Raw genomic sequence first — 6000 nt, forward strand, 5'->3', positions numbered from 1 at the left:
GGATGATAATGTGATGAGTGATGATGGATGCGGATGGAGAGTGATGATGATGCAGGATGAGAGTGCTGATGATGCGTGATGAGAGTGATGATGATGCGTGGATGAGTGATGATGATGCGTGATGAGAGTGATGATGATGCGTGATGAGTGATGATGCGTGATGAGGATGATAATGCGTGATGAGAGTGATGATGATGCGTGATGAGAGTGATGATGATGCGTGATGGTGATGATGATGCGTGATGAGAGGATGATGATGCGTGATGAGAGTGATGATGATGCGTGATGAGAGTGATGATGATGCGTGATGAGAGTGATGATGCGTGATGAGAGTGATGATGATGCGTGATGAGAGTGATGATGCGTGATGAGAGTGATGATGTGATGAGAGTGATGATGATGCGTGATGAGAGTGATGATGATGCGTGATGAGAGTGCTGATGATGCGTGATGAGAGGATGATGATGAGAGTGATGATGCGTGATGAGAGTGATGATGCGTGGATGAGAGTGATGATGATGCGTGATGAGAGTGATGATGATGCGTGATGAGAGATGATGATGCGTGATGAGAGTGATGATGATGCGTGATGAGAGTGATGATATGCGTGATGAGAGTGATGATGCGTGATGAGTGATGATGCGTGATGAGAGTGATGATGATGTGATGAGAGTGATGATGATGCGTGATGAGAGTGATGATGATGCGTGATGAGAGTGATGATGCGTGATGAGAGTGATGATGCGTGATGAGAGTGATGATGATGCGATGAGAGGATGATGATGCGTGATGAGAGTGATGATGATGCGTGATGAGAGTGATGATGCGTGATGAGAGTGATGATGATGAGAGATGATGATGCGCGGATGAGAGTGATGATGATGCTGATGAGAGGATGATGATGATGATGAGATGATGATGCGTGATGAGAGTGATGATGCGTGATGAGAGTGATGATGATGCGTGATGAGAGTGATGATGCGTGATGAGAGTGATGATGAATGCAGAACTACAAGAGCACAGTGGAGATGAGAGTGATGATGACTCTCTATCTATATGGTCAAGGTCGAGGAGCACTGTAAATGAACTGACCCCAACACAGCTTAACTCAAATGGTCAAGAGAGAGCAGCACTGACTCCTAAATGTTAACTCAGAGCCCAACACAGCAGCACGGACTCCTAAATGTTAACTCAGAGCCCAACACAGCAGCACTGACTCCTAAATGTTAACTCAGAGCCCAACACAGCAGCACGGACTCCTAAATGTTAACTCAGAGCCCAACACAGCAGCACTGACTCCTGAATGTTATTCCAGAGCCCAGTGCACACTGCAGGATCCAGAGAGGGTTTCAGGAGCTTTGATCAATGTGGCAAAGCACCTGGGCAACCTGAAGTTCAGAGTCTGGGAGAAGATTAAAGACACTGTACAGTACAGTGAGTTTTCTCTCTCTCACACACACACACACATACACACGCACACACACACACACACACATGCGTGCAAGACACATAAACCCGACCCCCCAACACACACACACACACATACACACACAATACCCACACACAACACACACACACACACACATACATACAGACACACAGCACACTTTCTTTTGACAGTAACAATACATTGAATGTTTCTGTACAGCGTCACTTCAAAGTCTTGACCTGTAATACCCATGTTATGCCTGCAGTTCACTGTAGGTTCAGCACCAACAGGATTAAATGCTGGACACAAGAGAGTGGGTAGACAGTAGGCTGAGGTTGATTTTAGTTTGGAGGGCTTTGGTTTGAAAATGATAGTGGTTATTATAATCATCATCACCACCATCATCACCATCATCATCTTCACCATCGTCATCTTCATCATCATCACCATCATCACCATCATCATCATCACCATCGTCATCTTCATCACCATCGTCATCTTCATCACCATCGTCGTCATCATCTTCATCACCATCGTCGTCATCATCATCATCACCATCGTCGTCATCTTCATCACCATTAGCTTCATCATCATCCTCAGCAGCAACAACACCCACAACATTCTTATGTGTGTTCTTATTCTTTGCAGCTCCTGTGACTCTGGATCCCAACACTGCGCATCCAAATCTCCTCTTATCTGAGGATCTGACCGGTGTGCGACTCAGAGAGACAGCAGCTTCCTGAGAACCCAGAGAGATTCGACAGGCTGTCCAGTGTCCTTGGCGCTGAGGGCTTCAACTCTGAAACTCACTCCTGGGACGTGGAGCTCAGGGACAGTGACGTCTGGTTCCTGCATGTGAAGACAGAGTCTTCCCAGAGGAAAGGAGGCGTTTCGGTAACACTCCATAATAAGGTGCCATAATAAATAGCAAACTAGTAATTACCTAACCCTTTGTTAATATTTGTTAATTGTTACTAAAATATATATTTGGCACAAGTTAATAGTTTTTTCATCATTAATTCAATATTTAGTTGTTTGCATAAAATCTGTATGTTAATATTTTAACAAATCTATTACCTAATATTGTATTAATTAACTAAATGTCTTTTTGGCACTAATTAAGTTATTTCTTACATAATTTACATGTTAACTGTTTATTTACAAACTATATACTAATATAAAAGTTAATGACATATTATTATTTATCTAGCTTTTCTGATTAGCTTTGTGGAGAATTTATGGAATGTATTGTTTTTGGCTTTATGATCTTGTGGGGTGTATAAGGCACACCTCTTCTTCCACTTCGTCCTTATTGGATACCTTTGTGGTTGGCTGTCCTGTAATTGGTGACCCTGTCTAGTGTTTGAAAGTAGTGTACTCTTTGCCTTTGGAAGTACTGTTTGGTTGCTGCTTGAATTTGGTGAAATTCAGGGGAGGGGTGTAACAGAGTTAGAAATATAGTTTGGTGTTTGTATGTGATTTTCGCCGTAATTAAGCAGCTTTTTGAGATTGGTGTTTTAGAGCCCCTTGGAGGAAACGGTATACTGCAGCTCTGCTGGCGCTTTTGTCCTCCATTGTTGCCATAGCTGATCAGAAGTGTATGTTTTGCATTGGGTAGGTTGACTGCATAAAGCACTCTCCACTTTGTTTTAATTTTGTAACTGTAAAATGTTGTTTACGTTAAAAACTTCGATATACCACCTGTATTATATTACTTTACTTGTATTGTTAGGATTTGGTAGCAATTCTAGCAACTTAGAGAACGATTATTAATGTTTTCATTATGACCACGAGTTCATACACACGAAGTCTAATCGTGACTAGCTGTAAACTCCACTAGCAACTTTCCATGCATTCAGTGTAGTTTAGCTTTAGTGCTCATGGAAAGTGCAATTCAGTCAAGCAGGAAAATGAATGTACATGTAGTTTAGCATTATGTTTATACATAACCTCATTATGGTCTACGCCTGTGAGTGTTTAGTGAGTCTCAGAATATTAATAAACTCGTTCTGTGCACCTGAACATTCCATGTCGACGCCTCTCTTGCTAGTAGGGCTGACAGTGATGGTATAGGAATCACATGTAATATAGCCCATTCAACTACTTTTTATTTTGCTTTGTGCAGATGCTGTTTTATGTATGCCAGTGTCTGAAGGCATGTTTTGTTTGAACTTTTCCCTAAAGGAATAAAAGTGATAAGCCAGTTTTGGTCTCAGTCCCTTCACTGTCTGACTAATAGTTATATATTATAATATATTAATAAAGTTATATTTATTATAAGGGTCCCCAATATATTATATATACTAAATATTAATTAACCAACCAACTTTATTATAAGGGTCCCCCATACTGATGGTTATATATTACTAATATATTAATTAAGCTCAACTAACTTTATTATAAGGGGCCCCACGCTTATAGCTATATACTACTAATATATTAATTAAGCTTAACCAACTTTATTATAAGGGTCCCCCATACTGATGGTTATATATTACTAATATGTTAATTAAGCTCAACTAACTTTATTGCAAACATTTCCGGCGCCGACAAGAGTGGCAGCATGTCAAGGTAGCTCCGTGTTTTTTTTCTTGAATTTCCCCTTTGGGATCAATAAAGTATTTATCTATCTATCTATTGTAAGGGTCCTATGTTGCACAGTTTAATATCAATTAGTTAAATAATAATAAGTCATTAACTTTTCTATTAACATATAGTTTGTAAATAAACATTTAACATTTAAATGATGTAAGAAATAACTGTTAATTAGTGCCAAAAATACATTTAGTTAACTATTAACACATATTAATACAATATTAGTTAATAGATTTGCTAAAACATTAACATACAGATTTTATGCAAACAAATATTTAATTGATGATGAAAAAACTATTAACTTGTGCCATATAGATATGTTAGTAACAATTAACAAATATTAACAAAGGGTTAGGTAATTACTAGTTTGCTATTTATTATGGCACCTTATTATGGAGTGTTACCGGTGTTTCCTGCAGCAAAGGCATCTGGGGTGTGGGTCAGTTTAGTGGGGAATATGAAATAGTCTCCCCGTCCAAGCCGGTCACTCCTCTCAACGTGAAGCTGAAACTCGAGAGGATCAGAGTGCAGCTGGACTGGGACAGAGGAGAGTTCTCGTTCTCTGACTGCCTCAATAACATCGACCTGCACACGTTCACTCACACTTTCACTGAGAGAGTATTTCCATACATTTATACTCCTGACTCGCTAAAGATTGTACCAGTGAAGATTGCAGTATCAGTAGAGTAGCTCAGTTAGAGTTCAGACACCTGCAGGATATGTACTGACCCCTCATGTTGAAACAAAACATATATGGTATTACACAAAGCAGACCTATTATGCCAACGTGTCGTTTTACCATATGACAAAAGGGAGTAAAAAGTCTCCAAATCAAGGAACTTATTGAGCTAAAATGTCTATATTTAGCTGATATGTCCTAACTGGACAAATTGAAACTGCCCACATGTAGCAGTCGGAGGCTATGCGTTCTTCAGTGCCCCTTACCATCCCATAATGTGCTACTACTGCAGTTTCAGTATGGTATAGATCATCTCTTGTGTGGTTTGCTGCTGTCAGTAATTAGTGTATGTGACATGACAGTAGATGAGGGCACATACAGTAATAAGATGTGTGTGGCATCATGAAGACTTGGAAAATTCATCCTGAAGACATTAGCCAGCAGCCTAAGCTTGGACGCAGACAGACTTTTCAGCAGGACAATGATCATAATATGCATTCCGAAAACGAAAACAACAGCTAACAAAATGGCTTATGGACAACTAAATAATGGTTTTGCAGTGACCATCCCTAAGCCTTGATGACAACTTGATTCAGTTGCTCGAGATTCAGCAAGGAGTCATGGGTCAAACACAGCTGAGTGCAGTGTGAAGCTTGTGGAAGGATACTCTAGGCATTTAATTCAAGTTACACAAGTGTCACTAAATTTTAAGGAGGTACAGTATGTAAACTTTCAACCATTAGCAAATATGATTTTAAATGGCAAAAGTAAAAATGTTCTTCACAATTACTCTGGAATTTGCATTATCTAAATAAAGTTGATGGAGTGACTGAACTAACTAATGATATGACAGGCTACATTGAAATTAAATGTTTGGAACTGTATAAAAGTGAATTTCAATGCATTTAGCCTCATACTTCAGCTTTGATTTTACATTTTCAAAATGTTCTTTAAACAGCATGCAGGACTTATCAACTATTTTTTCAATGTAGTAATGTCACAATGTGGCCATGTAGTGCTGTGTGTATGGAGATGGACACTAGATGGCGCTCAATCAGCGTCTTAGCCTATACAGTATTTACTGTAATGCAGTAAACAGGCATGCGGTTGTTAGTTCTACTCATTACGGATGGCCGACATTTAGTCATTAAGAACTAGTGGGGCTATTGCAGCACTCCGCATCTTACACTCTAACACACTTGGTCTTGAACAACAACAACAACAACAACAAAACAAAACTGGTCCGGTGTTTCATTTTTTGCTCTGATATGGGTTATTCTGATATGGGTTATTTGGA

The 6000-nt window shown here is 39.5% G+C and overlaps 1 pseudogene; it reads left to right on the plus strand.

Moving 5' to 3' along the window:
• LOC125291679 overlaps positions 1–6000 on the plus strand; it is a 67011-nt pseudogene that overhangs the window by 17746 nt on the left and 43265 nt on the right.

Source organism: Alosa alosa, chromosome 3 (assembly GCF_017589495.1).
Source record: "Alosa alosa isolate M-15738 ecotype Scorff River chromosome 3, AALO_Geno_1.1, whole genome shotgun sequence".
In the NCBI taxonomy this organism is placed as follows: Eukaryota; Metazoa; Chordata; class Actinopteri; order Clupeiformes; family Clupeidae; genus Alosa; species Alosa alosa.